We start from the raw sequence: 10,602 nt of genomic DNA on the forward strand, positions 1-10,602 counted from the left end.
AGCTTCTCCATGAGTTTTTATTAATTCACCAATTCCCTATAGCTCAAGAGATGCTAATTAATTCAAGAAACCGTAATAGCTAATCATTGGCTAAATAAATCTAAAATGGAGAGAGTCTGTCACTGGAGATACCACTGCTCATTTTAATTAAAATTACCAATTTGTGAAGTAACGTAAATAAAGATTACTGTATCCTTCTACTCAGGAAGTATTAACACTGTGCATGGCCACCTGAGAATCCATGAGGACTTAAAAAGCCAAGAATACTTGTAGAATCTTATCAATTTCTGAGTTAGAATATTTATCATTCCAAGCGTGTTGTTCATTGACATTATAAACCTATGTGGAATTACGCTGCCTTGAAACACAAAACGGAGAATGGCAAAGGACTGAGAATTGTTGCCTTGAAGGGAATACACTCAATGTCAAGGAATCAACCACCCCAAAATGATTACTTTTAAACATTCAGGCCTACAGGAAAGCAGATGTTCCAGGTCTGAGTTTCAATTTTTAAGGGATAAATTTATGCAAATGCCCATTTGTTTTAGTACTTTAGTAGCTAGGGTGATCTCACCTTGTTAACATTCAGTGCAACTGCTTATAGCCATTCTAATGTCATTTGCAGGGATAGGAAAGGTCGCCTCAACATTTCATGACTAAATGGCAGGGCTCGACCATGATGCTCACCCTAGGAAGTAGACACACCTGCACACTTAGCTGCTCAAGCCAGCCAACCCTGGAAAGCAGTGCATGCGTGGGCAACCATATAGTTCAAGTCATCACTGAGCCCAAAGCTGAGCAGCCATAGTGCTCTTGATGGATTTGCCCTTGACGAAGAGAAATCCATCTTTATTGTCTCACTAGTCAGCTCAAGAGCCATTGATGAAGTTCTAAATCTAATTCTTAATAAAACCCCAAACGTTTTAGAGGCAAAATGAAAAAGCATAGTTCACAGATACCTTTTGGCCAAAGGTTGGGAAACTATTTTTGTTTTTTAGTCCAAAGATCTGAAATTAGTTTGAACTGAAAAAAGAAGTGACATCCTTTAGGACCAAGGTGAAGCTGCCGAAGGAAAATTGTTATCTTATCAAAAGGCTACTTCTGAACGGAGCCTCCTGACGGATACAGAAGTCTGGCTGGGACTTGAACCAGATAAACTTGTTATGCAAATAGCTTTAGCCAAAGGGGAAAGGGCTGATAATGAAATTGCCACAAAGCCAACCACACATTACAGAGGTGACACAAAACATCAAGCAGCGACCTACCATATGCATAAAAAGCAGTGCAGAATTTACGTGAGCATCATGTTTAATTTATCAAAACTAAGCTGTCAGGAGTCATGCTTTGACAAATGCATAACTAACACATATAAATGAGTCAATTATCACTAACGACCACAGGTTCAAAACCAAACAGGCTGATGTTTCCTTTCTCTTTTTTTAACCCTCAAAATAGGTTTACTAATAGGATTTCGGACCTTAAAATCTCTCCTCCTGTCTCTAAATAAAGAAGGCTGGAAACACGTCTAAAAAACACTAAGCCATAGCCTGGTACTTACATCCTGCCTCTGCTCTCACCCATGCACTTATTTCTCTTCTCTCTCTCTCTCTCTCTCTCTCTCTCTCTCTCACACACACACACACACAGACACACACACACACAGACACACACACACACACACAGTTCCCTGTCTACACAGCTGTGATCACTGGCCTGCAGCCTGGTCAATCCCTTCAGACCCCTTCAGCAACAATGAGAAACCATAAGGTCCTCTGGTGAGTGGTGACCATCATGGACCAAGAAAGACTGAAATTACTGAATTGACTCTGCTATGGTTCAGCAGTCACGTGGGGATAGGGTATTAAAGGTTTTAAAGCTGTTAAAATGTTTCTTGTCCTGTTTATTCTTTAGAAAGAACCAGTTTAGTTTACTCTAATACAATGCACTGTGGCCCCAGTGCATGTTTCTTGTCCTGTTTATTCTTTAGAAAGAACCAGTTTACTCTAATACAATGCACTTTGGCCCCAGAGCATTGTGGGAATTGAGGAAATTTTCTGGATAATTCAGGCTAAAAAACTTTTCCTAAATTACCAGATAATCATCTTCCCACCTCAGTCCCAGCAATAATGAAAATTTTATAATCTGGAGGTCTTAATCCTTCATCCTTTTTCCCTTTCCCGCCCAATACGAGCAAGGAGAGTATAAAAATAAGCCAAGGCTCTCTCTTTAAACAGACATTTCTAACCCAGTGAGTGTTTTTGTTTACATTTAATTAGAGATTTGAATAAACAGAATGAAATAGAAAATTAAAATTACATTTGGTAGTCTGGCTCCTTTATGAAACCAAAGGGCATTATTTGGGAATAGTGGGTAGTTTTCTACCTAAAAACATAAAATATAATAATTAGTTCCTAATCTTGATAGTTACATTCCTAAAAATCTTGTAAAAGGAAAACTCATGATTAAAGAATCTCAGATGTTATGGGGAAAACAGGACTGGGGGGCTGAGGTCAGGAAAGAATCCATGAACACCTAAAATATACAATATTTTCACTAATAAAACCAATAAGGACAAGTCATTAAATAAATAGAAGACTGATGACATTTTTCCATATCTTAAATTAGTAATAAAGCACACAATCACTTAATTTCTATTTACCTTCCTTGGTCATTAGAACCTCTTCAGACACCTACTCTGTAGTTTCAACAAGATGCTTTTGCTTTGCCCCTGATGTATGCATACTAAAGGCATTGTTTTCTATGTTGAGTCCTCCATTCTAGTATCAACACTTTTCTAAGTCTAAAGCAACTCGAAATGAGTGCATTTGGAATTCTCAGAGTTGGGGAAGACATACGCAGATTTAATTGGCATATAACAGGATCTGGCATATAACAGGATTTGCCATAAAGAAAAATCAACAGTAGAGAGGGATTTCTATACTGTATTTAACCCTGAAGTCCCAACCCTATCATCAATTATGTACCTTTATTCCCAAATCTATCCAAGCAATACTGTGCTCAGTTTAAGAACACAAACATACTCTTGGAGAAGTATACAGAACCCAAACTTTGGTGAGTGGGTCAAGTCACATTTTAGAGGCATCACTAGAGCTCGGTATAGGAAAGTGTATCTGTGAATATGTAATGTGGTTTTCCAGGCCAGCAGCTTAGAGAAGGTCAGTCAAGGGCATCTGTGTGCAGCAATGGAATGAAAAGGAAAACTCCTTGGCTCCAGCCTTTGCCAGCAAAATCACTGGAACCCTAGCCCCTGGATTTCTTTCCCTGAAAGAAACACATTTCAGATCAGCCACCAGGATGTCTTTAGCTCTCCAGGGCCTTCCACCTCCTCCTTTGGCTTCCAAATATCAGGAAGTGGCTCTTCCTCTGCTCCTATGGGAGCATCATCCCTCCTGCTGTTATCTGTTGTCCCTCTCAACATTGCCCACTGTCACCACCATTGACTTGGGGCTGCTTCTGTATTCTGCAGAAACATCAGAGTGGGGACTGAAGGGACAAGGAAATGTCCTCCATCCCTGGCCTTGAACTTCATGGTCACATTCTGACACAGCCTTGCTAGTAGAATTCTTGGAGTTCTTTACCCTTCCTCTCTCCTGAGGAAGATGGCAAAAAGCTAGAGGGATTGACTGGACAATCAAACAATTTCAGGGACCTTGAACTATGTTGCATTGAAATGAAAATGAAACACAAGTATGTTTTGGAATTCAGAATTTTATCAAATTTTAGAAAAGTAAACCCGTGCATTTACTGTATTTTATGTAACATCCCCAGCAGGATCTGGGGCAGCACACTGTAATCAAACACATTAATATATCTGCAGCAATTCACATGAATATTCACACTGAGTAGGATAAATAATGGCTATAAATGGCCTCAATTCAGTTTAGGTCATGTGTTGCCACCAAATCAGTTCACATAAGGTCAGGGCTTGCAGCTAAATGACTCAAGTACAAAAAAACTTCCATTTTTCAGAGGTCTTTGGATTTTCAAATTGTGAACAAGGGATTGTATTGTGTTTAAGGAAGGCGATCAAGAGACCCAGTCTGCTCCACTGCTCTGCATCTTGGTGGAAGTTAAGTATGCACATAGGTATAATTTAGAGAAATTTGTGTTGACCCTTCCCTACTTCCTGTTTATCAGCTATTTTGGTCACTTCTTTTCTCCTCCCATGACCTCTGAACCCCGTGTTTGATACAGTAGACACTGAGAGCACCTCTTCCCAGCTCCTAGCTGGGATATGGCTTGTAACAGCCTTGTCTAGATTCCTGCCCCTGCAGTTCACCAGGCCCCTTGCTTGGGGTCATATAGCCCCCTCCAACATACTGAGCATCTTCCCCAGAGTCAGGACCAGTGTGGTTCTCTGCCAGGGGACAGGCCAAAAGCTCATGTTCCCAGCACTCAGTCACCACCCTGTTGGTGCTGCTGTTGATTCTGTTCCTGTCTTAGTCCCATGCAATACTGCCTAGCTCCTGGTAACAGAGCTCCCACCAGGAGCATCGCCCATCAGCTGGGTTTTCATCTTGTTCTCCACACTCTGAGCCCTGGCTGGGGCTCCTCACCTTGGAGCCTCAGGCCTGAGATCTTACTTTGGCCCCTCAATCATCTTGGGAACTGGAGCCCTGCTCCCAAAGCACAGATCCTAAAGCAAAGCCCAACTTCCAAGCTGCAAAACCTCTACTGAAGGCTGCCACCTTCTGTCCCCTCTCTGGCCCAGGAGTGGATGTCAGATTTTTAGATGCAGTCTCCTCCCTTATTAAACAAGACCCACTGGCAATATTTGCCCCAGGACAGAGCAGAGTCAGATGAATGTGACACATATGATCAGAAGAACTGATTATAACCAAGAGTCAAATGGAACTCCTTATTTCTCAAATCCTGCAGGGGCATCTTCTATCATTTACTGGAACAAATTTTGTGTCATAATGTGCTAGAAGGCGTAACAACTTCTAGCGCCAAGTCAATTCCACACCTTGGACTTCTCCAATCACTGTCCAAGGACTTGCTGGATGAGCAATTTTCAGTGGAAGAAATACTCACTGTGAAATGAAGTGGTTGAATTCCTCACACCATTTTTCCGGATGAAGTAAAGTTGGTGGAGGATTTCTGAAAAATAAAAGCAATATTTTTCTTACAAAGAAAGGGTTCCGTTAAAAGCAAAATATCAACTTGCCTTTACTGATATTGTTCTAAATAGCTCTGATAAAATCTATTCTTGGGGCTTCCCTGGTGGTGCAGTGGTTGAGAGTCCGCCTGCCGACGCAGGGGACACGGGTTCGTGCCCCGGTCCGGGAAGATCCCACATGCCGCGGAGCGGCTGGGCCCGTGAGCCATGGCCGCTGAGCCTGCGCGTCCGGAGCCTGTGCTCCGCGACGGGAGAGGCCACAACAGTGAGAGGCCCGCGTACCACAAAAAAAAAAAAATCTATTCTTATTTCTTCCTGGGTGAGAGTCATTCACCAGCGGTAAATTATAAAGTGCCAGCCCCTACTCATTTAGTGGCTCATTTCCATTGACTGAAGGCCAATCGTGTCCACGGCTTTCTGCAGGACCTCTGAGGGTTACACAGATCAACAACATTCCTCAAGGAGCAGACACTGTAGTGAAGGGTGAGGCAAGCACACAGCCACTATAACTGAGAGCTAAGTATTATTAGCGCCATAAGAAAGCTATAAACCGAGTGCTAGGGGCTTGAGAGAAACAGACTTTTAATTTTACAGGATTTTCAGATCATTATACTACCATTTGAATTAATTATGTGATGCAATTAAAGTATACTTATAAATTCACTGGTCACATTTTTAACTCTTTCCTATATGTCAACCTCTGCAATAGGTACTGGAGAAAGCAAAACCACTAAGACAAGTTTCAGACCCCAAGAAGATCCTCGGTAGCAAGGAGGACATACACCTAATACAACTAAGTACTGGCAGTCCAAGAGAACTAGAGAACTGTGGAAAGACTCTGGTAACCAGACCATTTCCTGGTGGGAAGGTAGGAAAAGGAAAAAGTAAGAACCCTGCATTTGGCTGAATATTTACCCAAAGAGAATCAATTTTAAAACAGAAGGGACATTACCTTTAATTGATAAGAATTTTTTCTTTCTAGCTATTAATGGAAATAGGGGTTTGTGAGCAAGTCAAGTTCAACAAATGAAGAAAGTTACATTTCTGCACACCTGAATTATGACTGTAAATCTTAAACCCATTAAAAATCTTAAACACCTTTGTATATATAACCCTTCACTTGGGTTCTAACTGCTTCCTAAAGCCATAGATTGCTCAGCCTCCACAGGCAGAGGAAGCAGCAAGAATGACCAGAAATTTAAAAAATGTATCAGATAATGTGATTGTAATTTGCCTCTTCAATACCATTCCATTTTTCATTTCTTCTAGTACAATTTTTATTCTGGCACAATGCTGCCATATATATTTTCCTGAGTTCCCTGCATCTAGATTTGGCCATGTGACTGCATTCTGGCCAAATGATATATTACTAAAATTGTTCTGTGGTGTTCCAGAAAGTCTTCTTAAAAGATGGGAGACATGCCATTTTTTTCTTCCCCCTATTTGCTTTCTGGAGCATGGATGTGATGGCTGGAGCCTCAGCAGCCATTTTAGACATGAAATGAAAATGAGAGCTATGAGCTGAGTATGGCAAAGAAGGTAGATAGGAAACTGGATTCATGATGACATTGTAAAGCTGCCATGCCAGCTCTAGACTGCTTCTCCCTAGTCTTCCTTAACAGGAAAGAGAAATAAACTTCCATCTTCTTTAAGCCACTGTTATATGCAATTAATCCTAATTGAGCTGATCCTATTTCAGACCTATTACATGATTAGAACACAATTTGATAAGTATATCACAACTACAAAGGTAAGTGGAAGCATAATAAAGGGGCAACTTACCCAATCTGGGGAGTTCCAGAAGACTTTAAAAAGAAAGTGAACTTGAGCTGGCCCCTGAAGATTGGTTGGATTTTTCAAGACAGAGGAGAGGGAAGCCATTTCAGGCTTAGGAAACAAGATGTACCAAGTCACAGAAGTGTAAAAAAGTCTGGTAGGTTCAAAGAACATGAGTAATTTTTTGAGGCTAGACTATATGATTCTTTCAGGTCTGGAGAGACAGTAGAAGGGAAGGATGAGGTGGGAAGGAAGAATGATGAGAGGAAATATATGGTTTCCCCATTCTGCATAAGAATTTAATCATCCTTCAGATCTTCTGATTCAAAGACCCAAAGGAAAATTATCTGTGTACCCACCTAGAAAGAGTAACAGTTGAAAGTTGCCCTTCAGTTATTTTGGAGACTGCCTCTATCTCATTCATTTCATTCAACAATATTTGCCTTTATCTTTCCCTGGCTTTCTTTAAATAATAAAAGTACCATCACATAACTTCTGCTTTAACACCAGCATGGCTGACCTGTTCTTACTGGCTCCAGCTGTTTGAGATTGTACATGCACATGTCCTCCCAGTTCACCCCTGTGGACATCTCTCAGTGAGCAGCTTACCCGACATCATCTCTACAGCCCTCTCCAGAGCTCGAACTTCCCTTGCTCTGCTCAGGTTTCCTGCTCATTCTGCTCTCATGGAGGTCAGTTCCACAGAGAAGAGGTGCTCAAGCAATCTACTGTCTAACACACTTCTTCCACCCCCAAAACCGTTAACTGTTTTTGCGTGTGGATGAAGAAGTTACTTGTAGACAAAGTAACAGACTTTATTAAACCCTAGTAAGCTTGACCTTGGCCAGCCGAGCATGGAGGGATAACCCTCTACTTTAATTAGAGAAATGACCTGGCAAGGGTTCACCGGAGGAATGGATGGAAGTGTCAATACTTGTGTAGAGAACATTGTCCACTGTCCCTTCCCTGTTTTCAGTCTGTCCCTCAGCAGGAAACATGGGCAGGGGCTACTGTTTATGTGTTGGCCTGAACCTCTGTAGTAGAACACAGAGGAAAACAGCAGATCGCCACCCACCCAGGCCACCACCAATCCATGGTGGCCTCACATGAACCCCACACAAGGAAACACTTTCTCTGAAGCTTGGCATCATAGGAATTTGGTTTTAGAGAAGCTCATTTCAACTTGTAGATGCCCCGCCTTTCCTGGAGTCCATCCATCATACTTAGGTTCAGTAAATTGAGGTCTTGTGAAAGATTACTATCTGAGTATAATGGAAACTAAAAGGAATTTGAAGGCTTTACAGTACTTTGTTTGCATTGGCAATATAAACTCTAGTTCTCCTGCCATCCAGGAAGAGCACCAAATAATAACAATTGCACCTTTTTTGCTCCTCTCAACACTACAGATGCAAACTGCAACCTTGCCCAAAAGGGTCTCTCCCTGAAAGGAGAGATGCTTCATATTCAGTGTGATAGAAGAGTCAGTGAATAGCTGAGATAGGCAGGTCTCACTCAGGTACGTGTACGGATGCTGAGAGCAGGATGTATGAATGGTGAGTCCTGAAAGGTCCACGAACCTGAATAACAAGCGCTCATTTGGATAATGTTTATAAACAGATAATGTTTATAAACATACCAAGGCAATGTAGAAAAGAGATTTAGTCAGTAAAGGAGAATGACTATATTCGATTTGAGGTTTGCCTGCCTGGATTTTATTCCTGTGTTTTGACCCTAAATTCAATTTCTACAAAATGATCCCCTGCACACAGACAGGATTACGGCTACATGAGGCTAGCAGCAAGGGGCGATGCCCATTTTTGACATCATAATCCTGGGTCCAGCAAATACGATGGAGATAAAGTTAACCTTCTTCCCCCAAAGCCTCTGTGGAACAAAATGATTTGCTGAACAGTCAAACTGAATTCATTTTAATTTCTGAAATAGAGAAGTAGCTGACTGGATGAAGGGGGGTACCTGACCTCAGGACAACCAATCCAAGTTTAATCTGGTAACCTATGCCAAGGCATGACCCCAAATGATAAGCTGGGTCAATTCGATTCTCTTTAGAAGGTTTTCCTTTTTTCTCACCTTGAACTGAGAAACAAAACAAACAAACAAAAAACCAGGAGAATGAGGCACTTTAGTAATGGGAGCTGAAGCTGAAAGATCCATGACGAGAGGCCATGGAGTACACTGTACAAACTGGTTTTAGGAAGCAGATACTAGGAACAGGCAGGAAACCAGGGAACGAGAAGAAAGCAGGCCAAGTAGAGGAGAAAGGAAGAAATGAGCCGCAAGGAACACAGACCCCATGATGGGAGACCATGTAGGTTTTTCTTCAGTTTCTTTTGTGAGTGCTTCTCCCTCTGGTGCACCTACAATATTATCGGCCCCAGCATTCTGTTCTTAGCTCTATTCTCCTCCCGTTCTACACGTTCACTGAGGGCTCACTATACGTCATCAGCTTCCTAATCTATATCTCCTGCCTCAATTTTCCCTCTGCCTTTTGGCTGGTGCATCCAGCTACTTATTAGAAGTTCCATTTTGATTTCCCAGGGGCACCTTAAAGTCAGCACGTTCAAAACCAAACTCATCATTTTCCCCTAAATCTGCATTCTACCTGGTTGTTGAAGTCAGAAACTTGAGTTCCCCCCTCTCCATTGACCTCACATCCAACTTGAAAAGGCAGAATAAGGGTTCCCCTTATTAAAGAAGTCCACATTCTAATGCCCAGAGCCTATGAACATGCTACCTTCCACGGTAAAAGGGATTTTGCTGATGTGATTAAGGTTAAGGACCTGGAGATGGAAGATTACCTTGGATTACCTGGATGGACTCAATTTAATCTCAAGTCCTTTAAAGCAGAAAAGAGAGGCAGAAAGAAAGAAGAGGCAGGACAGATTCAAAGTGTGAAAGGTGCTCTACTCGCCACTGTTGGCTTTGAAGATGGGGGAAGGGAGCCATGAGCCGAGGAATGCTGGTGGCCTCTGATGGGCCTCAGCTAATACCCAGCAAGGAAATAAGGACCTCAATTCTACAAATGCAAGAAACTGAATTCTGCTAATGACCCGAATGAACAAGGAAATCAGTTCTCCCCTAGAGCTTCCACAAAGGGGTACAGCCCTGCTGACACCCAGATTTTAGCCCAGTGAGATCCATGTCAGATTTCTAAGCTACAGAACTGGAAGACAATAAATTTGTGCTGTTTTAAGATGTTAAATTTGTTAGAAAAGCAATAGAAAACTAATACATCAATCAAGCACCAACACCTATCAGTTCTACTTCCTAAATTCCTTTCTTATCACCCCATCCCCTCCTTCACAGCCGAGTTCAGTCCCATCATCTCCATCAGCCTACTCCAGTAGCCTCCTTATTTTTCTCTTTCCCTCTATCCTCATCTCCCTCTAATCCATCTTGCACTTGGCAGCTAGAATTTCTTTATAACATACAAATCTGACCTTGTTATTTTCTTGCTCAAAATTCTTCAGTAGATCTACACTGCCAGCATGATAAAATGTCAACTATTTTGCATGATATACAGATGGCCTTGCCTGCCTATCTACCCAATCCCATCTCAAACCACCTGCCTATGCTCACGCAATGCTGCAGTACTGCACTGTGCAGAACTTGCAGCTCCTAAAGCAAGTCCTGTTCTTTCATGCCTTGGGGTCTTTGCACATGCTATA

Source organism: Globicephala melas, chromosome 7 (genome assembly GCF_963455315.2).
Source record: "Globicephala melas chromosome 7, mGloMel1.2, whole genome shotgun sequence".
NCBI classification, from domain to species: Eukaryota; Metazoa; Chordata; class Mammalia; order Artiodactyla; family Delphinidae; genus Globicephala; species Globicephala melas.